Source organism: Trachemys scripta, chromosome 1, assembly GCF_013100865.1.
Source record: "Trachemys scripta elegans isolate TJP31775 chromosome 1, CAS_Tse_1.0, whole genome shotgun sequence".
Lineage (NCBI taxonomy): Eukaryota > Metazoa > Chordata > Testudines > Emydidae > Trachemys > Trachemys scripta.
This window is the reverse complement of record NC_048298.1, coordinates 157,358,542-157,384,622: the sequence shown is the minus strand read 5'-3', so window position 1 is coordinate 157,384,622 and position 26,081 is coordinate 157,358,542. Positions and strand designations below refer to the sequence as shown.

Below are 26,081 nucleotides of genomic sequence, written 5' to 3'. Positions count from 1 at the left end.
CGAATGCTAGTTCATCATTTAGCAGTAAGGCATTCCCTGGGAAATATTCCACCCTCTGACTTCACCACCTTAACCAAGCTTCACCATCATCATTGCTGTGTCCAGTATTAAATTGTTTGTTTAAAACTTATACTCTCTGTGTGTGTGTGTGTGTGTGTGTGTGTGTGTGTGTGTATGTATATATATAATTATAGTTTTTTGTCTGGTGAAAAAAATTTCACTGGCACCTAACTCCCCCCATTTACCTTAATTCTTATGGGGAAATTGGATTCGCTTAACATCATTTCACTTAAAGTCGCATTTTTCAGGAACATAACTACAACGTTTAGCGAGGAGTTACTGTACTATAGTTAAGTTTCAGTTATAACCCCCTCTCTCCATATGCTCATGACTTTCTGAAAATCTGACCCATTTAAATGAAACTTACTAGGTTTGGTCGTGAATTCATGGTTGAAGTTGTGAACAAAATCCTTTAAACTATTTCTAAGTTATATAAGAGTGAAAAGCACACCAGGTATTCATAACAAACAATGATCCTTTTTTTGGTCTAGGCAGTGTCAAAATTGCCTGGACTTTAAAAGCTGGAACTGTATATAATGCTAGTCACCTATGCAGGTTGTGCCTTGGCTTTGTGTGTGGAAAAGAGATGAGTTAAGAGAACTATGCCTGTGAGGGAATTATGTACTACATAGACAGGGCAAAGCTGTAAGCTCTCAGGTGTTCATTTCAGAAGGGATGCCTTGTGCTTGGATTAATAGCTCAGGAAACATGCATTTTTACATAAAACACTCTGAGGCTGATTGCTGTTTTCCAGCCCAGACATTACCAGCTCTCTAGCTGCCTTATTTTTGCCTGGAACAGGGATGTATACTCATTAAATCACAAAATGAATTCAGATTTCCTCAGGGGTTGTGTTGCACCTGGAATGTACTGGGACTGCCACAGCCATGAACACTTGAAATAAATGAAAGAGAAGTAGGTCCTCAGGCATCTTTTGATCCTTTCCTTTCTGATGCCATTACAGGTTGTGACTACATTTCCAGAACCCTTGTCCTAGTGTGAAGTAGTCCCCTGGCCCTTCCTGTCTATCCCTGGGTAAATTTTTTGGACTGATTAGTTTTTGCCAAAACTCCTGTTTTAGTTGACCTGAAACCATCTGTGAATTTGACATTAATTCATGAGGAGGTGGTAATGCTGGTGGTGCCCACCTTATAACTCTTAGACCAGTAGCTGAAGCACTCACTTGGGATGTGGGAGACCAAGGTTCTAATTCCCCCTCAGTGGGATGCAGCGCAGGTATATGGATTTGACTTGCCCTCATGGTAAAAGAGTTCCCTAACCCTTGGGCTGCAGGCTATTTTGGGATGGGTCTTGTATTGTATTGAAGCTGTTAAATTTTGTCTAAAATAATTTAAGGGTTGGCAGACCAGGTAAAGGTAATGAGACTAACTGGTCCTTTGTTAGGGTGCTCACCTGGGATGTTGGAAACCCAGTGACTATTTAATTATACACAGTGGAACAATTTCAACAGGAGAGATTGGGAGAAACCCATGCCAAGAGCATGGTCCTGCAATGTGGGAGATCCAAGTTCAAATCCCTTCTCAGCAAGGAAAGGGGGAAATTGGACCCTGGTCTCCCACATCAGTGATGATCACCCTAACTACTGGGCTAAAAGTTGTATGGAGTGTGGTGGTACACTTTCTTTTTTTGTCAACTTCTTTGATTTGCTGAATTTTGGGGGAGGGGAAATTTTGGCTTCAGTTCTACCTGAACCAAATTTTGGTTCAATTTTTTGGAATAGCCAGCAACTGAAATATCAGTCATTCACCAAGCTCTACCCGCTGCTCCATGATCTTAACAAGGAGGGAACAAGCCCATTGCCCAGCTGGCTTTGCAAAGGTACTAGTTAACTTTTCAAAACTTGTACCAACACTGGTACTTGTTAAATGTAAAATTCCTCTTTAAATACACATATAGTAACAGGAGATCTGCTTCTTTACCGCCACGCAGATTTTAATCATGCTCCCAACAAATAAATATCTTAAGATTCTAACCACACCAATTTTAATAGAGTGTTAAGAGTTAAAATTAAAAATTGGTTTTATAAAACCTTTGCATTTCTAATTTATTTTGACTTAGCCATTTTGCACATGTAATACTCTTAATTCCTTTTTTTTTGTTTGTTTTGTTGAATGTGTATCTTATTACTTTACTGGATTTTATAGAACACTAAAGATACAGGATATGCAACATAACTGACTTAGCACTGCTGAAAAAATTTTGACATCAGCATTTCCTGACATTTTTACTTTTAATTGTGAAATGGTAACATTTTCAGTGATTTAGTTTTTTGTATTTATTTACAGGACTAATGATAGAGGGCAATATAGTTAAGGTTACATAATGGCTTCGGCTCTAATCCTATGTCTAGTCACTCATAACTTGTTGAAACTTCCTTATTTTGGCCCAAAATCTTCAAGGCTTATCTTCCCGATAATAAAACGCTTATAAATTTTAACAAGAATGAGTTACTTTTTGAGAAGAAGGAAAGTTGGAAGATGATGGAACAGGAACATTCCCTATTATTAGGGTGTTTTTTCTCCCTCTGCCATCAACCGTTAAAACAATTATAGCATGGAAATAAACTTCTTTGTGAAGTGCTTTTAAAATATTCCTAATTGGTCTTGATTTTGATCCTTGGAAAATGGCATTTCAAGCACTCACAATGTATTTCTCATTGGGCTTTTAATTAGGGCTTTCAACGAGGGCTTTTATTTAGTTGCAGTTAACTCACGTGATTAACTCAAAAAAAATTAATCGCGATTACTCGCAGTTTTAATTGCACTGTTAAACAATAGAATACCAATTGAAATTTATTAAATATTTTGGGTGTTTTTCTACGTTTTCATATATATTGTATTCTGTGTTGTAATTGAAGTGTATATTATTTTTTATTCTAAATATTTGCACTGTAAAAATTATAAACAAAAGAAATAATTTTTAATTCACCTCATACAAGTACTGTAGTGCAATCTCTTTGTCGTGAAAGTGCAACTTACAAATGTAGAATTTTTTTTGTTACATAACTGCACTCAAAAACAAAACAATGTAAAACTTCAGTGCCTACAAGGCCACTCAGTCCTACTTCTTGTTCAGCCAATCGCTAAGACAAACAAGTTTGTTTACATTTACTGTAGATAATGCTGACCTCTTCTTATTTACAATGTCACCAGAAAGTTAGAACAGGCATTTGCATAGCACTTTTGTAGTTGGCATTGCAAGGTATTTATGTGCCAGATATGCTAAACATGCACATGCCCCTTCATGCTTCGGCCATCATTCCAGAGGACATGCTTCCATGCTGATGACACTCGTTAAAAAAATATGTTAATTAAATTTGTAATTGAACTCCTTGGGGGGAGAACTGTATGTCCCCTGCTCTATTTTATCTGCATTCTGCCATATATTTCATGTGATAGCAACCTTGGATGATGACTCATCACATGTTATTAATTTTAAGAACACTTTCACTGCAGATTTGACAAAACACAAATAAGGTACCAATGTGAGATTTGTAAAGATAGCTACAGCACTCAACCCAAGATTTAAGAATCTGAAGTACCTTCCAAAATCTGAGAGGCATGAGGTGCGGAGCATGCTCTCAGAAGTCTTAAAAAAGCAACAATCTGATGTGGAAACTACAAAACTCAAACCACCAAAAATTAAAGCTGCTTTGGATTGTTATTGAGCAGAACCCATCATCAGCATGGACACGTGTCCCCTGGAATGGTGGTTGAAGCATGAAGGGACATATGAATCTTTAGCGCATCTGGCACGTAAATATCTTGTGACGCTGGCTACAATAGTGCCATGAGAATGCCTGTTCTCACTTTTCAGGTGACATCGTAAACAAGAAGCATGCAGCATTATTTCCTGCAAATGCAAACAAACTTCTTTGTCTGAGTGATTGGCTGAACAAGAAGTAGGACTGAGTGGACTTGCAGGCTCTAAAATTTTTAATTGTTTTTTTTAATGCAGTTTTTTTTGTACATAATTTTACATTTGTAAGTTCAACTTTCATGATAAAGAGATTACACTACATTACTGGTATCAGGGGAATTGAAAAATACTACTTTTGTTTTTTACAGTGCAAATACTTGTAATCAAAATAAATATAAAGTGAGCACTGTACACTTTCTATTCTGTGTTGTAATTTTTGAATATCTACGATATTCAATATTTGAAATGTAGAAAACATCCAAAATATTTAAATAAATGGTATTCTATTCTTCTTTAACAGTGCGATTAATCTCGATTAATTTTTTTAATCGCTTGACAGCGCTACTTTCAACGCCCCACTGAAAACTCCAGCTCCAGAAAAATTTGGCAAGAGTGCACCGTGTGTGTGGCAGGACTTACCCAGGAATCTAACTTCATTGCCTGTGCATTTGCAGATGACTGAGCTGCTAAGGACAATAATCGCTACTAACTTGATAAACCAAAAATGTTTTGTAATCATATTTCATTGTAGATAGCTGACAGCCAGAACTGAGATATTAGATAAGAGGAAATTTTGCCCCTTTGTCCTCTTTGAATTCCTATGTTGTAGACTGGAAAGATAAGCCCTTCGCTGAGTTACCTGACTAACATCAGAAAGTCTTTCTGATGCAGATCCCAGAGTCATGATGACATTTGTCAGGAAACATGTTTTAGATGAAATGTCAACAGAGAGGTTGTGGGAAGATTAATTTGGTCATAGACTAACACTGTCTACTGAAGAGAAGAAATATCTGACAGGCACATAGAGCTTCTTGGAACAGGAGATCAAATTTTAGTCAAATCTTTTCCTGAAACATGAAAGCAGAATGAACCTTTTCTTAAGATCTATTTTTAAAAGTACTATCAAGCTGAAATCTTTAACACGTTGCCAGGAGATGTCAACATCAGGTGACAAGGTAGACTTAATTCTGCAATGTTGCCAATTCTTACCATTTTATCGTAAGTCTCACAATATTTGTTGTTTTTCTTAATGCCCTAACTTCTTGAGGCATGTGATTATACATATATGAGATTCTCCCATATGAGCACCTGCATGCATGCATTACAACTGGGTTGTTTTGCTCCTCATCTTCCAAGCACAGAGACTTTCTGTTTTCAAAATCAAATCTACACACAACCATCTCTCTAGTTCCACAATGGACTGCTGATTGGTGGAGCTGATTACAGAACTGATTGACTCTCTAGCTAACGCCCCCATGTCTTAACATCCGCTTGAAGAATGAGGAGGTTCCACTCTCTCTCTCCCCCAATCATGCAGGACCTTTCCCTATTATATGTTCTTACTTTTCTCTCTGTTTCCCCCTCAGTAGGAAGAGGATTTTTGAAGGAGTTTTCAGGAAACTGGTACTTGAAGAGGAAACAGGACAGTGTAGTTAACAGGCCCAGTTAGGATCAAAGGGGTCCCTGCTCATGGCCCAGCTCTGCAATTGCATGCTGCCTCCCCCACTCTACAGCAATGTTACAGACAAGCCTTAAGCTGCTTGGGGTGGAAATTCAGCAACACAACCTGACATTTTGGAAGCAACAAGTCGGATCCTGGGCTGTTTTTTTCTATTCTGACAAAGGTGAAATAGTTACTGGAGCAGGGACTTGAACTTGGGTTTCCTACACCCCAGGCTACAGAGCCATTCTAATGCACTCTCAGACCCAATGACTATTAAATTATTTCATACAAATAATTCAATAGGAGAAATTGAGAGAGACCTACCTCATAATAGCATGATGGTTAGGGACTAACGTGAGATGAGGAAGACACGGGTTTAAGTCTCTGCTCCAGACCAGGAAATGCAAACCTGGGTCACCACATCCCAGGTGTGGGCCCTAATCATTGGGCTATGAGGTACTGCTGCCACTGCTGCCTCAAATGTAGCCCTTCACTTTTATTGAAATAATGTTAAAAATGTCCAGAAGCAAAACATTTAGGTGACCACAGAATTATTAAATATTATTAATTTTTTGTACTTTTCAAAACTGCCAGACAACCAAAATATAAATTATTAGCTAAGTTCTAGTACTAGCTGTGGTCAAGTATCTTAAATCCCTGCTTCCTCAATCGTTCCATCAGCCTCTGACAATGACTCTGGCTGCTATAGACACTGAAACTAAAGCAGTTTTAAAAACCAAAAACAGCCACCTATACCCTTCCTTTCCTCCTCCCCCGCCACTTTAATGGCTCAGGTTCCTCGTCGTATTTATTGCAATGCACCATTACCTGAGGCCAGCCTAAGAGTTCTGTGCACTCAACCCGGGGCCGGCTCCAGGGTTTTGGCCGCCCCAAGCAGCCAAAAAAAAAAAAAAAAAGCTGCGATCGCGATTGCGATTAGCAGCGGCAATTTGGCGGGAGGTCCTTCGCTCCGAGGCGGAGTGAGGGACCGTCCGCCAAATTGCCGCCGAACAGCTGGATGTGCTGCCCCTCTCCGGAGCGGCCGCCCCAAGCACCTGGTTGACAAGCTGGTGCCTGGAGCCGGCCCTGACTGAACCTGTTCTCCTATCAGCTCCCTCAGATGTGCAGGTGTGCTGCATGGCCTAACTTGCCATGTTTCCTCTCTTTCCCACACCTTCCACTAGCTTTTCCTTAGTAATTTAGTAAAGTATTGAGGCCCATGCTGCATGAAATAATTACGCCTTTTCCTGAGAATTTTGAGGTGTTAATTCAAGACTATTTCTAGTAGAAAAAAAGAACAGACAGATGTTGCCCAATACTGGTTCCGTCCAGATTGACTGACAATGGGCAGGCCCATTGCTACATTGAGTCAAGGACTATCTGATAGAGATTTCTCCTCAGGTTTTTCATTGTCCTACAGGAAAGTTTGTTAACACGTATCAGTTTTCCTGTGCCACCAATACTAGCTGTGCTTTGTGGACCAATTTCCAATTCCAGACCTGTCTCATGTTCCTTGTTTGTTCACCAGTCTAGCGGTAGCTCTGAATGCCAATCTATGACAGGAAGATCACAGATGATTGTTGGTAACCTATCCATACAAGATGGAATCCGTACATACTAACCAGACCTTTCAGCTGTTTGGTAGTTTCATGCATTTCCAGTTGCTCCTTGGTGCCCTTTCAGGAGCTGGTCTATCTCTGTCAGACTTTAACTGTTTCTAGTACAGCTGTCTAAGGAAAAATTTCACAAGTTGTATTTCTTCTAGGAACTTCTCAATTCTTTCTAATATTTCACTTACTTTTGTGTGGCAGTGACCAGAAATTATTCCATGGTGGTGGTATGCCTTTGTACCCTACAAACTATCTTGTTTATCAGGGGAATTTTCAGAATCAAAAAACAGATTATCTTCTGTATCACTGAAGGAAGTTATATAGGCCTCATTCAATTCAAGGCAAATGATTGTCTCAGGAAGTTCATCTGAATAATTTCCTAGATTTACAAGCAGTTAAGAAAGCAGTTCTCTGTACTCCTATGACAAATTTTATAAGTGCTTATAAACAAATGATAGAAATCTAAATACTAAGATGAGTGGATTTGAGTGTTTGATATTAAATGAGGCTATTGATATACTAGGCATCACAGAAGGTTGGTGGAATGATGATGATCAATGAGACATGGTAATACCACGGAACAAAATAGGGATGACAAAGTAAATTGCATTGGTGGTGGAGTGGCACTATATGTGAAAGAAAGCATAGAGTCAAATATAGTAAAAATCTTAAATGAATCAAAGTGTACCATAGAATCTCCATGGCTAGAAATTCCATGCTTGAATAACAAGTATAGCAGGAGGAATATAATACTGACAACCAGACCAGAATGTTGATGGTGATTGTGAAATGCTCTTGGAGATTAGAGAGGTTACAAAAACAGAAAACGCAACAGTAATGGGGGATTTCAACTATCCCCATATTGACTTGGTACATGTCACCTCAGGACAGGATGCAGAGATAAAATCTCTAGACACCATTAATGACTGCTTCTTGGAGCAGCTAGTTATGGAACCCAAGGGGAAAGGCAATTTTTGATTTAGTCCTAAATGGATCACAGGATATGGTCCAAGAGGTGAATATAACTGAACTGCTTGGTAATAAGGACTATAATGTTATTAAATTTAACATCTCTGTAAGGGGGAAAATACCAAAGAAACCCACCACAGTAGCACTGAACTTCAAAAAGTGGCAGAGCACAAAAATGCGGAAGCTAGTTAAATGGAAATTAAAAGAAAGAGTCACAAGGGTGAAATGCCTGCAAACTGTATGGAAACTTTCTAAAAACACCATACTAGTGGCTCAGATGAAATGTATACTCCAAATAATAAGTAAGAGAACCAAAAAGATGCCACCATGGCTAAAAAGTAGAGTAAAAGGTGGCTAGAGGCAAAAAGGCATCCTTTAAAAATTAGAAGTCAAATCCTATTGAGGAAAATAGAAAGCAATGTAAATCCTGGCAAGTCAAGTGCAAAAGTATAATTACGCAGGCCAAAATTTTTTTGAAAAGCAACTAGCAAAAGACACAAAAACTAACAGCACACTTTGTAAGTACATCAAAAGCAGGAAGCCTGCCAAACAATTAGTGGGACCAGTGGATGATCAAGGCGCTAAAGGAGCACTTGAGAAGGACTTGTGGAGAAGCTCAAAGAATTCTTTGCATTGGTTTTCACTGCAGACAATAAGAAAGAGATTCCCACATCAATGCTATTCTGTTTAGGTGACAAATGTGAGGAACTGCTCAAGACTGAGGTGTCAATAGAAGAGGTTTTGCAATGAACTGTTAAAGAGTAAAAAGCCATGACCTGATGGTCTTTACCCAAGAGTTCTGAAGGAATTCAAATATGAAATTGCAGAACTACTAACTGTGGTATGTAACCTATCACTTAAATCAGCCTCAGTCCTAGATGACAGGAGGATTGCTAATGTAATGACCATTTTCTAAAAAGGCTCCAGCGGTGATCCTGGCAATTACAGGCCAGTATCACCTCTGTATCTTCAGTATCAGAGAAATTGGTTGAAACTATAGTAAAGAACAGAATTATTAGACACATAGATTAATAGGATTTGTTGGGGAAGAGTCAACACGGCTTTTGTAAAGGGAAATCATGCCTCACCAATCTATTAGAATTCTTTGAGAGGGTCAACAAGCATAGGGACAAGAGTGATCCACTGGATATAGTGCACTTAGACTTTCAAAAAGCCTTTGAGGTCCCTCACCAAAGACTCTTAAGCAAAGTAAGCAGTCATGGAATAAGAGGGAAGGTCCTCTCCCGCATCAGCAATTGGTTAAAAGATAGGAAGCAAAGGGTAGGACTAGCTGGTCAGTTTTCACAATGGGGGGAGAGAGAAATAGTGGGGGCTTCCAAGGATCTGTACTTGGACCTGTGATGTTCAACATATTCATAAATGATTTTGAAAAGGGGGTGTAGCAGGGTGGACCCCTGCTCCGGCCTGGAAGGGCCTGAGATAGCCCAGGGAGCAGGTAGCATGAAGGCTGAGCTGATTGAGGGAAGTGGCTGCAGCTGGGGCCACGCCCCAATCAGGCTTCAGCTGGCCTATATAAGAGGCTGGGAGCCTGGAGCTCATTAGAGTCTCTCTCTGCCTTCAGAGAGGGAAGGACCTGGCTGCAGGGAGCGAGACAGGATACCTGAGTGGAGCAGGGCTGGGGAAAGGCTGAAGAGCTCCAGCCTGGATAGCCCTAGGCTGCGGCCTGGTAATAGGCCAAGGGGTACTGGGGGTTGCAGAGGGCAGCCTAGGGCTAGACCAAGGCAGCAGGTCCGAACCCAACCTTGCCGATGATGAGTGACCTATACTGCAGTCTGCCCCAGAGAGTGGGGGCTAGCTGGTGACTGGCAGTGGCCTTATCCTGAGGTGAGGTGGTGTTAGTGGGTGGGGGTTCCCTGGGAGGGGAGACCTAGTATACGTATGGGTATTGTCAGGGGCAGCACCCAGAGCAAGGGGCACTGGGGTCCTGGGAGGGACACGGGGGCCAGTGCAGAGGACAAGGCGGATCACTGGCCTGCAGAGGGCGCTCCAGAGGCTGGTGAGCTAATTCCCTGGATGACCATCAGGAGGCGCCGCAGGGGTGAGTCCGGACCCTCTTACAGGGGGCATAAAGAGAGGTGGCAAAGTTGGAAAGAGATATCCCAAAACTGTTGTTATTCTCATTGTGTATGAGTAAAGGGCAGCGGAACTTAACCTGCCTGGACTGAGGGGTTCACCATAAACTGAGCCTCACTTGCTAAGCACGGGTAGGGATCCCACTGAAGATGAGGGGGTGGGGACTATCTGATGCTGTGGGCTCTGCCTACAGAGTCCTAGAGCTGATTGGATTCAATTGAGAGTCCTTGTTTCCATTCAGTGATTGCTAGAGGTGAAATCACTGATGAGCTAGTTTAGGGGTTAAGCTTTAGATCTAGTATGGGGACAGTGTGCAGTGAAAGACAACAGAGGCTGTAACACAGAGTTCCCCCACTTCCCACTAAAATTGATAAGAGCTGGGCTAAGTGGGGGAACTCAGAAAGTGGCATTGCAGAAGTAGCCCTGAAAAACGGCAGCAGATGAGTAGGAGAGAAGGCTGCAAGTGGTCAACAGCGGCAAAGGTGGCAGTGAGTGCCCAGCAGCAGCAGAGATAGCAGCAGCAGTAGCGAGCCAATTGTAGAGGTGGCACTAGCAGCCAAGACATTGCATGCCCCCCGCCCCGCCCACCTTTCAGGGATTGGAGGTGGACCCATGTAAATGCACCTCTGAACTCTGGGTCTTTGCTGACTAGGGACAGCCCCATTGTGTGTGGGGTGCAGCAGAGGGTAAGGGGAGTGGCATGTTAAAGGACACTTGTTTGTTGGACTCACACCACAAGGTGGGAAACTGAGGCAAAGGATACTGCCCAGTGTACTGTGAGGTGGGTGTTTGCTCAGTGCTTGTGAGTGGGGAAGTATTACCTCTTAGAGGCACCTAGGGGTGACAGTTAGTTTTCCCAGATTACTGAGTGGGGACTTGAGCTGATTCTGTTTTGTATTGTTAAGAGGAACCCCTAGATATTGAACCCAACACTTGTGGCTGCCATTTCCACCTGGAAGAAGGAAAAGCTACAGAGAAGGATAACCAACATGATTAGAGGTATGGAACAGATTTCATACGAGGCGAGATTAAAAAGATTGGGACCTGTCAGTTTAGAAAAGATGACTGAGGGAATGGGGATATGATAGAGGTCCATAAAATCATGAATGATGTAGAGAAAGTGAACAAGGAAATGTTATTTACCTTTTCACATAATACTAGAAACGGGACTGGATGAGAAGCGATCAATCACTTGATAATTGGTCTATTCTGTTCATTCCCTCCGAAGCATCTGGCATCGGCCACTGTCAGCCAACAGGATATTTGGCTAAGTGGATCCCATTGGTCTGACCCACTATGGCCATTCTTATGTTCTCTCCGGATTTGGTTGCTATTCATGTGAAAAATAGCAATAGAACGTCCATTGTCTGCTAGCACTTCCAGGCTAGAATAATACAGTGTAAGTTAAAAATCCTGAATGAAGCAAGTGATTCTGTTGCTCCTGGAGCAGGAAGCTAGGATGATAACTGGTGCTTTGTGAAGAACCCTTCCCTCACCACAAATTTTTCATAAAATTCCACATGGAAGAGAAATGTCTGAATCCTTCTTTTTTTCCCCCCCTACAGAGAGATGGAGAAACCTTGGTATTCCCTCATATTTGGCACGTGGATTTGCTGAAAGTCTTCATTTCCATTTCTGTGCTATAAACATGGACATCAAGTATCATGCCTAGGGACGGTTTGTCTTTTTTAAGGTTAATAAATTAGAATTTATTTGCCTCTTCACAGCCAACTGGCCAAGATGAGAAGACAATCAGTTTTCAAACAGCTCCACCTGTTGGCAGTATATTGTGAAGCTAAAGCAGTGTGTTTTTTGTTTTGTTTTTTCTTAAGAGCTTCTGTGCTTTGAAGCTAAAGGAGGAATATCCTAGGAGTAATGGATATGGTGCTCCAGGTGCCTACTTCAGAGAAGAAAAAATTACAGGTAAGTAAGTACTTATCTTTGATTTCAATTATAGTTACAGGGAATAGCTAGAAAAATATGACCTAAATGTATCCTAAAGTGGACCTTTAAGGCAGGGGCATAGCTACAGGTAGGCTGTGGCCACCCACTTAGCATCCAGGCCCATCCCCAGCTCTGCTCTGGCCCCAGCGCTAGCCCCGCCCAGACCTTGAGGACACCACACACCAGGTGTATACTCTCCCAGCCCAACGGGAGGAGGAGAGACAGCAGCAGCAGCACAGCAACGGAGTGTCTGACGAGCGGACATGCATGCACGCCGCATGGAGGAGGGCAGCAGCAATCACCCAAAAACCTAGGCCTGCCACCTCAGGGAGCTGACCCCAGCGTGGGTTCCGTGAGCCATGCGTGTTAGAGAGCGGCGTCTCCTCCTGGAGCTGGGTGTGCACATGGGACCTTCAGGGGTCCCTAGTCAGACTTTCCATCACCCCCCCACGCAAGGTGGCTGGAGGGGGGGGGGGCGAAGACTGGCTCCCTGATCCCTCCTGCCCACCCACCCAAAATCAGGGCCCACTCAAATGTCCCATGCTAGCTATGCCACTGCTTTAAGGTAAATAAAAAGTACCCAAACTTGATTATCTTTTAGAGTCTCAAGATTTTTAAGGCACACTCTCTTGAGGGCCTGACTCTTAGGACTTTTGAGGACTTATTAAATATCAGTAGCACTTAAGCTTCTATTTGTCTAAGTCACTTTTTGAAAATGGAATTTAGGCTCCTGGGTCACTTAAATGCATTGAAAATTGTAATCTGAGATATAGTATGTTGTTGTTGTGGCAGAGCAGCTTTCAGCTATGTCAATATTTTTTCAACATCTAATTCCAGAGTAGCTCTTTGCCCCCATGGTCTTCGGAATGATTGTATTCGCCTTCCTTAAAGACTGTTCATGAAGTAAGTAGGGACATTAGAGTTGAGATGTGATAAATCTGATTCAAACAAGAGCTGTTTGAAAAAGATTTTTTTTTTGTATAGTACTTGCATGTTATAGTAAGTTAAAATTTCAGCAGAAAATCTCATCAGAGGATATTCACACCAGCTTTAATTGAAAAATGACTTTCCTTTAACAAAGAAAGATGCTATTAAGGAGGAATCTGCATCAGAGGCAGACAGAGTGGATGGCCTTTCAGGAAATGCTGCACCTTGAAGGTACTAAATTTTAGATCTTCTCTTCACTACAGACAAGCAACCTGAGTTAACGAACACAAGGTAAGATGCTCATGAAGCCAAGGCAGTTCATAATTTCCATGAGTTAGCAGGTTGAGATACCCTAGGTTCCCCCAGAGGCTTTTACTGGACATGCTAACTCGTATAAAAATTACAACTGCCTTGTCTTCACTGGGATTTTACCTCTGTTTAGTTAACTTGAATTAATTAGGTCCATTTAAAAAACATACCTTTTTCATAGTGGAAACAAGGCCTTCACGTATAAGATTAGAGGCTATCACTTAAATTAGTAATGAGACTACAGCTTTAGGAATATTTTAAAGGTGGTGGTGAGAATGTTGGCAGCAGTGACACTTACACGCTGAAATCAAGAGATGGCAGTGAGAAAGGAGAACAGATAAGTTTTTTAATATTTTACATTCAAGTGACTGGTTGTAGAAAAGGATCCAGTTCTGAGGTATATTCAGAAAATAAAACTGGATGTGCCGTAACTTTATTTTAGTGCAGTGACTCTGAGGAGGCTTCAGTTAAATGGCTGGTATCAAGGGTTTCTCACTGTACCAGTTGTCATGCTGTTTTCCTTTGGTCCCGGGGCAGGTGTGGACACCTTATCTCATTTTGACTGTACCTGGTTCTAGGAAGACATTGAGAGAACAAGACTGGCTTCCTCCTGAGGCAGGTCCTTGTTGTGTGATGGATGTTTAATTGTTTTCTTTCTTCTTTGGAAGTGTCCTTGCCTGAAGCATAGAAGAACTAGCCTATGATGGACATCTAATATTATGTCTTTATTCCTTGGGAATGTGCTTGTCTCATACTCAGATGACAAAAGTGACCTTGTCTGCGATGGACAACATGAATGAACATTTCTCTGAGCTTCAACCTGAGTTCTCAAAATTTACTCAGAGCATATGAGACAATATTTAGGTATCTAATTCTCTGATGGGGAATGGGATGGGACCAGTGAATGCTGACTTTCAAAAACAAACATTAATATCTGACAAACTACTCTCTATGTATCAAGACTTACTAAAATAGCAAAGTGCAAAGACTGTAACTGTATCACCTGTGGTAACAAATGGTTTAATCAGTGGTGTAAACACAGAAAAAATACATCTCCCTCAGGACAGCTATGGAGCTGAGAAAATATCTATACCAAGCCTAGGACTAAATGCTCATTGAAAAATGTCAAATCCAGGGATTTGTCATAATGCTAGAATAGCATAATCATACCTTGATGGAAGAATTTTTCCAGAAATGGAAGACTAGTAGAAGACACTGGAGAAACTGTCAATATCCAATAAAGGGCTTCTTTAACGTAACATAAATGATTTTTCATTTGAAGGATGCTGGTTATAGACCTCAAACAGTAATATTCTTTATCAGGAATGGACCCAATGTTTTTCTACCAAGAGAATACAAACAAAAGAAATTTAAACAATATGGACCATCAGTTGAAATGTTATATTTATTACTGAGAAGTGTGAGAAACTGTAGTTAAGAGAATTTGCTTTGGACTGTCTTGTTCCTGCTTCAGTACTAAATATATACTGAAATGGTGAGAGAAAATCAGAGTTGAGAAGCTTTCAATGGAGATGGAGCTTGGGAAATGGGCCAAAGATTAGAAAATGCGAAGTCTTTTCTAATCTCTATGAGGCATAACACAGTAATCAGAGGTGAATTGATGTGTGACAATCACTTTGCAACACATATGGCAATTTCCTGCAATATCTTTGGGAGAGCTGACTGAATTAAGTTTAAATAATTTTGGAGTCCTTCTGTATTATAAATGCAAAGTTCATGTATTATTGGGGTATTGTGTGTGACTTCTCGGGGTGGGGGGGGGAAGAGTGGCCAGGTGAAAAGATGACTAATGTAAACCCTAGGAAGCTTTCTGAGCATCAAAGAACTATTTTAAACAATGTGCCAGACAAAAACATACTCTTAGGATAGACCAAGTTAAGTGGGTTTCCTCTGAAATACCTACGGGGAGGTGACTGCAAATTCCCACCTCTGAATCCAACCTTTTGAAGCGATGCACTGAGGAGAGAATCATTGTCTGACTGATTACATATTCACGGTCACTACAAAAACTAATTCCCCACTGCTGATACTCACACCTTCTTGTCAACTGTTTGAAATGGGCCACCTTGTTTACATTGGCCTCATTAGGACTACAAAAGTGATTTCTACCCCTTCTTGTCAACTGTTGAGAATAGCCCACTTCCACCTTAATTGAATTGGCTCGTTAACACTGACCCCCCCACTTGGTAAGACAACTTCCATCTTTTCATATGCTGTGTATTTATACTTCTCTAGTGTATGTTACACTCAATGCATCTGATGAAGTGGGTTTTAGCCCACGAAAGCTTATGCCCAAATAAATTTGTTAGTCTCTAAGGTGCCACAAGGACTCTTCGTTGTTTTTACATAGTCACGGTCTCTGAAGATGAAAGGCCCAACCTGTATGAAGGAAGGGTTATCCTATGGATATGGGTGCTTGTTCTGAGCAGGGCCGGCTCCAGGGTTTTTGCCTCCCCAAGCGGCGCAAAAAAAAAAGCCGCGATCGTGATCTGTGGCGACAATTCGGCGGGAGGTCCTTCTTGCCACCAAATAGCTGGACGTGCCGCCCCTCTCCGGAGTGGCCGCCCCAAGCACCTGCTTGGCAAGTTGGTGCCTGGAGCCGGCCCTGGTTCTGAGTAAAAAACTGTAATGAACTTATAGCTACAGAAAAGCCGCTTGATTGGGTTTAAAGGACTGATCACCAACCAGAGCCTTTGTTGGAGTTGGGCTGATCTCTAAGCTTATTATCCTACGTGTAGGCCTTAATATGTTTTCTCTGTCATGTTTTCACATTAAGAGTAAGCGTGTAGGGCAGTGTGGTAACTTATAACTGTGGCGATTGCACTGTTCATAGGTTCTGAAGAGAAGCAAAGCACAGATGCAGGCCTGTTTAAGCAGTCTGCCTTGCTGGGGAATTCACAGTATAGGCAGGGAAGTGGGCAACCTGAAAAAACTCTGGTCCTGAGGGAGAGAGCATGGGTCTCCACCCAAAACCAGTGACATCTGAGGAGCCGGGAGCCTAGAGTAAGTGCCCTTGCTGGACCACAAGGGGAGATACAGATGCATTTGCCCTAAACTGTGACACCCTTCATTGACTCCTTGGGAATAATAAAGGCCTATGAATAAGTTACTAAAAATGTAAATCACGGGCTAGACAGGCATGATTCGAAATAATGAATAACAGTAAAAATAGAGTGAATAGGATGAGAGTAGTACTGAGGAAAAAGCAAAATACACTAATGCAGTGATGTCGCTTGAGAAGTGCACTGTCAGGAAGATAACCCAGTAAAAAGACAACTTGATTTACAAAACCACAATTTCCTTTGTAGTGCTCATCTACAAGTCTAATGACTTTGATATTGTACTGCAGGGATCCGTGTTGCTTCCAGAGAGCTTTTAAAATACTAGTTATCAGACTCCACTAAATCCAGTGGTGTTGCATATCAAAGGGATGACCTTTTGTGGCAGTGTTCTCAGATCTAGCCTGGTGTCTAATTCCCAGTTCTTTGTTCCTTTGGGGAAGGATGAAGAGCCCAATACCTTGAGCTCTTACAAGGAATAAGCTAATGTTTGCATAGTGTTTGTCTCGACAGTGTAGTCAAAACAACTTGAGAGGAATTGAAGGAATGATCAAAAATAGTCTACTTCAACCACTCTGTGAAGTATATACTTGGCCACATTATTTTTCCTGCAGAAGGCTGTTTTCATTCCGAACTGATCATTGGGTATAACTTTTTTTTAAAAGATTCTGTGCATTGGAAATATAGTATTTACTCTGGTTTGATGCCTGCAGAAATGCCTAGAAGGAATGGGTCTAAGCCAAATAATACTGATAAAGTTTCTGTTGTACTGAGCTCACCTGACCTGTATTAAAGGTTTTTCTGCAGTATGCACACTTGCAGATTATTATTCAGCCCTAGATGTGTGTGTGTGTGTGTGCTGAATAGAATTCCACACAAAATTTGATCCCTGGTGAACAAGGTAGACTTTTCAATTCAATAGCTGGAATTGAAGGAATAGAGAAGCCAGTTAGGGTCTGTAATTATAGTTTTCTTAAGGAATACACTGTGCTGCTTAAGGACCGTGAGTCCATGTATCACAGTTCACCATCCATCAAATATTCCAATCCATATTTTTTATTAAGAACACAAACAGATAAGAACATATAGAAGTTAACTCCTAGCAAACAATTTTTGGAACTAGTTGGTGATAACTTTATCTCAAGAAAGAGAGCTATGAGTCATATAACATCAATAATGTGGCCTTTCATTGGGCTTGAAAGTCATTCAGTGCTGTTGCAAATAACATTGACACAGTTGTTCTTTTCAACAATAGAAAAACCACTGTCTGCACTTTTTTAAAAAAAACAAGTAATTACTTCAATAATTGCCTTTTAAAATGTCAGCCTTCAGGAAGTGACCTTAGGTTTACTTACAGGAACCCATTAAGACATAATACTGACACTTGAGCACTCTTGGATGTTGTCATTACAAATGTGCTTAGAGTTCTTTTGGAATCGGCTTGAAATACAGGATTCAGCGCAACTTGGTTGCTGTGATCTAGAGCTAAGTGAATGCTACACCAGTGGTTCCCAAACTTGTTCCACCACTTGTGTAGGGAAAGCCCCTGGCGGGCCAGGCCGGTTTGTGTACCTGCCATGTCCGCAGGTCCGGCCGATCGCGGCTCCCACTGGCCGCGGTTCGCTGCTCCAGGCCAATGGGAGCCGCTGGAAGCAGCGGCCAGTACATCCCTCAGCCTGCGCTGCTTCCAGCAGCCCCCATTGGCCTGGAGCAGTGAACTGCGGCCACTGGAAGCCGCGATCGGCCGAACCTGCGGACGCGGCAGGTACACAAACCGGCCTGGCCCGCCAGGGGCTTACCCTGCACAAGCAGCGGAACAAGTTTGAGAACCACTGAATTTGTGAATGTTCACTAGAAAAAGTACCACAGATTCACTTCAATTACATTTTCAACTCAGCAGATGTATGAGATTTTCTTGGCAAGTGTATCATATGAAGAACAGGTATGTAATGATTATTCATGCAACCACATGAGCATCAAGATTGATACCAGAAGACTCTGCCTGGCCATTCTGGAAATACTGGGAGTTTGGAAGTCATCCTTTCAGGGGTGAGAAACAATATAGTATAACTTCAGCCACCATTAACACAATGCAAAAAGTGAGTCCCTAATAATAGAACTATTCATGGCATTCATTCTACATTGTAATCCTTAAGCAAACTTTATCCTGCTGTTTGCTTATATGGTAGATAACTACTCAGTGACACTGATGTCTTAAAAAATGGCTTTTGGTGGCTTAATTACTTTCCACACAATCTTACAGGTAACTTAGATTTCCTTTGTTACCATCATGCCTAGTAAGGTAAGTGTAGTTGAAATAAACGAGGCAGTGACTATAGTGGTTCCAGATTTTTAGTTTTCTAGTTTTGTGCCTATTTGCAGATCAAGGTGCCATCTATAAACTTCGCTAAGTAAATTATAATTTCACTGCAAGTGTTTAAGCACCTAAATAAATAACTTTTCAGTTTCCGCAACAGCTATTGCAGTTGACGAACTATGGGTGTTCACCTTTTTAGAAATTAACAGCAATTTGCTTTCCTTTCTAACTTGAGTCTGAAAATGTTGGTCTTACTGTTTTTATTTGACCAGGTATGCACATATCACTCAAGAACAGATTAACAAAAGCAGAGCTGTAATTTTGATTTAAGTAGCTGTTAGAGAAATGGAAAATCTACCAGTGGTCCATCAAAATGATTGTAAGATATAGAGCTTGTCTATATGGTGTGTTAGTCTGCCTCAGTAGGGAGTAAATTCTAGTTCACAGTAGCGTGTTGCACACTAACTGGCCCACTCAGACCTTGCTGTCGTGTATTTTAAGTTCCCTAGTGTTAATGTCGTCCCATTCCAAATAGTACTGCATTAAAGCACACTAGGAAGCTTTTAGTGTGTGCCAGCAGCATCCACATGGGTCAGTTAGCATATGACACAATAGCATGCACTAGAACAGTGGTTCCCAAACTTTTTCCACCGCTTGTGCAGGGTAAGCCCCTGGCGGGCCGGGCCGGTTTGTGTACCTGCCGCGTCCGCAGGTTCGGCCAATCGTGGCTTCCAGTGGCCGCGATTCGCTGCTCCAGGTCAATGGGAGCTGCTGGAAGCGGTGCGGGCCGAGGGATGTACTTCCAGCAGCTCCCATTGGCCTGGAGCAGCAAATCGCAGCCAGTGGGAGCCGCGATTGGCCGGACCTGCGGACGCAGCAGGTAAACAAACCGGCCTGGCCCACCAGGGGCTTTCCCTACACAAGCAGTGGAACAAGTTTGGGAACCACTACACTAGAATTTACACCCTGCTGGGGCAGACTAATACACAGTGTAGACAAGCCCACAATATTTGATTTAGTTTTGAGACTTTCCTCGTTAGTGATGCTGGTGCAAGTGCCGAGGTATAAATACATAGCTGATAAAATGCTATTGCTGGTTACATTAAGCGGTCTTTGTGGTTATAGCAAAAAGTTACTTTATTAATATGACAAGTTACATAAATAGGAGCTTTATATGGCATTGACAAAGAATCAACAGCCCCTAACTCTTAGTCATTGAGGACTGAGGATGCTTTGCCTCTTGCAGAAAGACAGTCATCTGCTTGGATTGAACGCATAGTCAGTTTATCAGCACCTAGAGTTTAGTGTAAGGGTGGTCTTAGTTTTAACCTGGCTAAAGATTTTTTCTCTGATAGCTTCACATTTTCCAGTCCCTCTTGACTATTGCTGAGAAACTAGTGAAACCTTTTTCTGCAAAAATACATTTGATTTGCAAATTTGGATTTTACCACATTTGTAACGCTGTTGTTGTTCCTTTCTTTGAAGAGTCAAATGCATGAGTTTTTTATCTAACACTCAAACTTATGAAATGTGAACTTTAAGTTGGAATATTTGTCAAGTGGGAAATAGTCCCTGGTACATAGTGCTTAGTCAAGGCCTATGCATTACTTACAGCCCACTTAATATTTTGAGAATTTAAGGAGTGTATATAGACCTTTGTATGGTTTCATCATACAAGTGAATTTAGCATAGAGTATTTCTTAGAATTTTGTATTTACACTGTGATAGTTAAAGATGACACCATATCAGGGAACAGAAACAATTGCATGTGATTGGTGTGAATTGCAAATATTCACAATGAACCATTTGCCCAGTATCTGCAGACTAAGAATTATTTACTAAAGAAATTTGGGAATTATTTACAGTGGCATGATGATGAAAGAATATTGGGCTTTGCTCACAGTTATATAGAGAAACTTAGTTTATTTGTTAATCTCTACTAGTAATGCTTTTTAAGTTTTAAGTTTTTAAAGTTTAAGTTATTTTTATCAACAACCACACATGTACTCATGATTACAAACCTCAGTAAGTCAATCCCTGTTTTTGTTTAGCTTTTGAAATATCTTTCCACCAACTATGAATTTATATTAAGAAGGAACAATTTTCCCATTAGTGTGTAGACTTAAATATCTAAAAATTGTAGATTAAACTTTTCTCAATTTTCCTAAAACTCTGTGACACAAATGTGTCATTTGATCTTCTTCATTCGTGCTCTGTTTGTTTCCCTTTCTTTCTTGTTTTAGTCTTCTAGGTGCATTTAAAACCTAAATTAACTTTAACAATTAAACTACGGATATAGTTTTGTCTGCCACAGCTACTTAATCATGGCTGCCAGCTTTCTTTGTTTTCACTCTTCTCTTCCTGTTTTCATAATTTCCAATTCCTGCTGTAGCCACCTGTAGACTCTGCCTGCTTTGTAATCTCCAGACTCTCACTGAAATTCCTTGTCATGTTTCCATTTTGTATAATATAACCGCTTTAGTTCCTTTCATTCATTCAGTATGATAAATGGGTAGTGTCTTCAGGACAGCATGAGAATGGGTAAAACTTTTTGTTGCTGAAAGCCCTTCAGTGTCAATGATGTACTGTTTTGTTAATCCTGAAGAAGAGAAATTGCAGTTTAGCTTTAATCCCTGGTCACACGCTGTTCAGATCTTTTTTTATATTCAGAATTGTACAGATCAGGTGTTCTCAAATTTCTATATATTTCTCATGAGAATCTGCATTTCAGGCTTCTACTCCTTGCTCACGGGCTTGCTGTTCCACTTTGGGAATGGCAGTCTATTTATTTATAAATACTGGCACTGATTTTAGGTGCCTTTACTTTTGGTTGACAAACTTGAGCCTGATTTATAAAAGTGATGAGCACCTGGAACTGATTTATATGGGAGCTGTAAGAAGAAAGAGGATTCAAAAATTAAGATTCTGGTGCCTCTAATTGTGCACCCAAAACTGATAGCCACTTTTTGAAATGACTTTACCTTCTCTGCCTGTGGACCTGTTTGTATAAAGGGGATAACTACTACACTGATTTTTATAAAGCTAATTGATGAATTGACATAAAGCTTTTTGAGTTCCTCTATATAAAAGGTTTTAGGTAATTGCAAAGCACTCTTTTTTTTTTTTTTTTTTTTTTAATAATGGCAACACATAGGATCTCTTGAATTCCTGACTACTTCTTGCTCTTGTCTCTGGGTGGTAATTGCAAGAATATTTGTTGCTAGACTGACAAAGGCTTCTAGTATTAATAAGAAATTTGCACTTTAATATCGCCTTCCATCTCCTTTATTCCCACTTTTCATAATGGCACACAGTACAACAGATGAAATATGTTTTTATTCTCCATACAATAGGTATAAACAGGAAAATACCCTATAAGAAAATAAGAAGTAATTTGATAAGATTTCAAAGGATTACTGCCAAGTGTAAGAACAGAGCTCCCTTTTTTTTTTTTTTTAATTGAGATCTCATTTTTGTTCTTATTCCCTGCTGTTGGCAATTGAAGCTTAGAAATATGGATTTCCTCTATCAGTCCTGTTATTAATTTGCCAGTCATGGCTTAAGCAAATATTGCCAAGGCTTTCCGTATGTTGTATATAAAAATATAATGGTGGTGTTGATTATAGCTTCATAGTTCTGATTGCTTTGGGACTCGGGATTTCCATTTAGGAATACTTTGACCTATCTCCAAACTTTTCATAATAAAGAGGTATTTCTCTGAATATTTCTGTGATTGTCTAAAGCAGGTAAACAATTTGGACACTTCTATTCGAAGAGAAAAATGGTAAAGTAGCAAGTGCTGAGTGATACTGTTTTTTACCTGTTTAAAGTTGCTGTTGCAATTTTTTGGCCACCCATACATCAGAAATGCAGCACAGAATAACTCGTCATTCATCACACATGTACCTATTGATTTGTGCATAGTATAATTTGGTTAAAATTTTGAAAGGATAGCTTTTACAACAAATAGTATGGATTTGAGTGATTGATATTTTGGGGATTTTTATTTATTGTGTTAATGGGAGAAATATATGGGATAAACCTTAACCATAAAATGACATTATATATTGGAATATGTATGAAGTGTAATGTGCATGTAGAAAATATGTAACTTATCTCTTTGTAAGGAGGAAAAGTTTTTACTAGAGTCCTACAACATTAGGTATAGCAAGCCAAATTTTAAGCCAAAACAAGTTGATATTGGCCCTTTAATCTTCCTTTATCACAACAGTTAAGATTGAAAATGTCATGTGGTTTCTAGACCTGATAAAGGAAACAGAGCCGGATTTAGCAGCCCATTTGATGAGAGGCAGCAGAATGACAGCAGATAAGATCTGCATATGGGTCTGTTTCTCAGTCCAGCAGCTAAGTAAAAACAGAACTGGGAGGTGACTTCTGAATAGCTCTTCCAGCCTCTTAAACTTTTCACCTTTTGTGAATATTTGCATGAAAAACTGAGATTATCATAGTGATACTAATACCCACATCTTAAATTGCTCTTCGTACATTCATCTTGGTGCTTTTCAAAGAAAGTAAGTATTATTATTCTCATTTTGCTGATGGGACGCCTGAAACACAGCATGAAGTTACTTGCACGAGGTCACCCAGCATGCCCATGGATCTCTTTGGAACCAAATTTATATAATTTTCACTAATCTACACACCTTTTCATCATGTAAATGGTGAAATACAACTATTTGAAAAGTAAATTTTCCCCAGGAAAGAAAAAGTAGGCAAAGTTATCCTTCCAAACACAATAATTTTGTCTGCTAAATTGAATATCATCTCTACAGAACCAAGAGGGAAATTCAGGCAATAGTTTATATCTTGTATGGTCCTAAACAATCCTTGCTATGGCTTAATATTCACACTCTTCAAATGTATCTAAGTTAACTCTCTAGTCCCATTGGTTACTCAAGCTTCATTCTAAAATTGTTTGATTCTACTGTTCCCTAGCATAGCCCCTGGGTAACTTTAGCTGCCCTTCACTGAATTGGTCTAGCCTTATTTTTCTGGTATTGAGGTGCTCAGAATGGGCACCATAGACTACACGGAGTCTCACCAGAGGTGTCTAGAGAAAAACAATCTTTGGACTACCATCTGCATATGCAACCCAAAGGTCCCAGTGGCTTTTTTGCCATTGGTGTCATTGAAAGCTTTTATCCAATATCTTTTCCAATGCCAGTCATAGGTGAATAAAGGTAAGTAAAATTTTATACCAAGTTTTTACATGCTTTCTGCTGAATTTCAAGTCCTCAAAAAAACTATTCCCACAGTCATATCTTTCTGAATGTACTTTATATAAGTGGATAAGGGGTATTAAACAAAGAGATACACAGAACAAATAATGCAAATAGTAATCTTGAGCTGCATATCACAAAGCTATTAAGATGCAAATTTGAATTTGTCTGTTTTCTTTTGTATATCTTATTTGTAATTTGATTTTTTTATCCCTTTGACTTTGCCTAACAGAGAAAGATAACTCCTAATATGTAAGAGAAAATCTGATAATGTGATCCATAATCTTTGTCCTAGTATCAGATTTTGTGATACAGTATTATGATTATTTTTGATTATTACTAAGGCAACATACAGGAGACTAGTACAAAACGAATCAAAATATAACATGATGATGCTGTTTAGACGTGAGCAGAAGGGGTGTTCATTGTTTCTGTGTGGGTTTCAGTGAGGTTCAGCCAACTCTATCTTTTTTTCTATCATTTGTACATTTAAGAAGTCTTAAATCTCTATTCACTGTATTCAGTACAACTTTGTTTTGTATTATAACTTTGTTTTAAAGGGACTTGTTTGCTTTCTGTGTTTGGTGTCTTCCATGCCCCAGTAACATGTGTCTTGTTTCAATAGGTCACAGCAGTGCATCTGCTGGCTATCTGCTACCATCGGTTCTGGAGGTGCTAGCAATGGCATTGTAAGGTAGGTAACACTACTTATATACTCTCCAGCTCCAGTTTCCTACATACATACTTCACTGCTCTCCTCTATTGATGCTAGGCTGGATCGCTGTGAGGAAGATGTCTCTGGATCTTTTGATCTGGAAGATGGAAGCACCATTTAGTTAAATCAAACAGCTGTGATTTATGGGGCATGCAACTGGGAAGAAGGAAAATATATTTTACTCAAATATAACTGCCTCTTGAGTGGGAAAGTGCTCCAATGGCATTGGCAAAATACATAATAGAAATAAATCTGCAAAGCGATGGTAGAGTGTTGAAATCTCTTACAAACCCTTGAGCCACTTTACATGAGTGAGTTTCCAGTCCTCTTCATAGGAAAACAAGCTCCCAGTCAATTTCCAGCTGATGATTCCATTTACTCTGTTAACATGAACTTAAACCATGAATCGCTGGGCAGAGAGGAACAGAGCTATAGGGAATAGCTGTGGATGTGTTCCATCCCCACCTGCAAAGGGAGGCTGGGGATGGATTGGAACATGCCTTACTATCATTCTCTGCTCCTCCCCCATGCACAGAGGTATTTTTTTTTGCCCTTTATTTAAAAAAGAAAATATCTCTTTTGCCTATGCCTTCTTATGTAGTTCACCCTGTGCTCTCACCTTAATTTTGTTGTTTACTTTTACAAAGCATTTTGGGGAGAAAGAGTTTCTTCCATACAAAGCAACAAAGTCTTGTGACACCACAGGTCTCTTTGTTGCTTTTTACAGATCCAGACTAACACGGCTACCCCTCTGATACTCTTCCATACAATATTTCTAAAATAGTTGGATTTTTGCCTATCATATCTGGCACTGGTCTAGATGTTAGAAGTAGTAACTGAGTCAGTGGCTCATTGCTGTTTCTCATTTCCTTCCCTCCACCCAAATCCATCAGTCCCAGACATTTCTTGAATTCTGTATTGCTTCTTTGTCAGGGTCTGTCAGAAATCTTATCTGCATGTCCGCTCCCAGGAGTGAGAAGCTGGAATGAGCTCCTGAAGGACAATTACACAAATGACCCTTCTACCAGATGATGATGACCCTGGTGCAAATCACCTAAATGAAACTGCAACAGTAAAATAACACTAAAATTAAACTCAGAAAATGAATTCCAAACCAAAAACAGAGTGGACAGCCCAGGACAGAAACAGAAAGTGGCTGCAACGAACCTCTTAACAGGCCAGGTTATGTATAAGGGTGTGCACTACTGTCATGCAATGAACAACCCAGTCGTTTGCTTGGTTTATTGTGGGCAACAGTTGAATTGCAGACAACAGCTAGGTTATTCTTTGAGATATATATATATATATATATATGGGTGGAAAACAAAACATGGTTCTTAAATGCACCTGTGGGTCTATGGAAACACGGCAGGAGTGCTTTAATAAATATTTTATACTATTTATTGAGATGATTGGTTTAAAAAATGCTTTTG

The 26,081-nt window shown here is 40.3% G+C and overlaps 1 long non-coding RNA gene across 1 annotated transcript; it reads left to right on the top strand.

The window, feature by feature from the left end:
• Positions 1-11,967: 11,967 nt before the first annotated feature.
• Positions 11,968-25,775, top strand: LOC117871073. Its single transcript, XR_004644151.1, has 3 exons — positions 11,968-12,039; positions 24,559-24,627; positions 25,582-25,775. It is a non-coding gene; the product is annotated as an uncharacterized LOC117871073 (long non-coding RNA).
• The last annotated feature ends 306 nt before the right edge of the window (positions 25,776-26,081 follow it).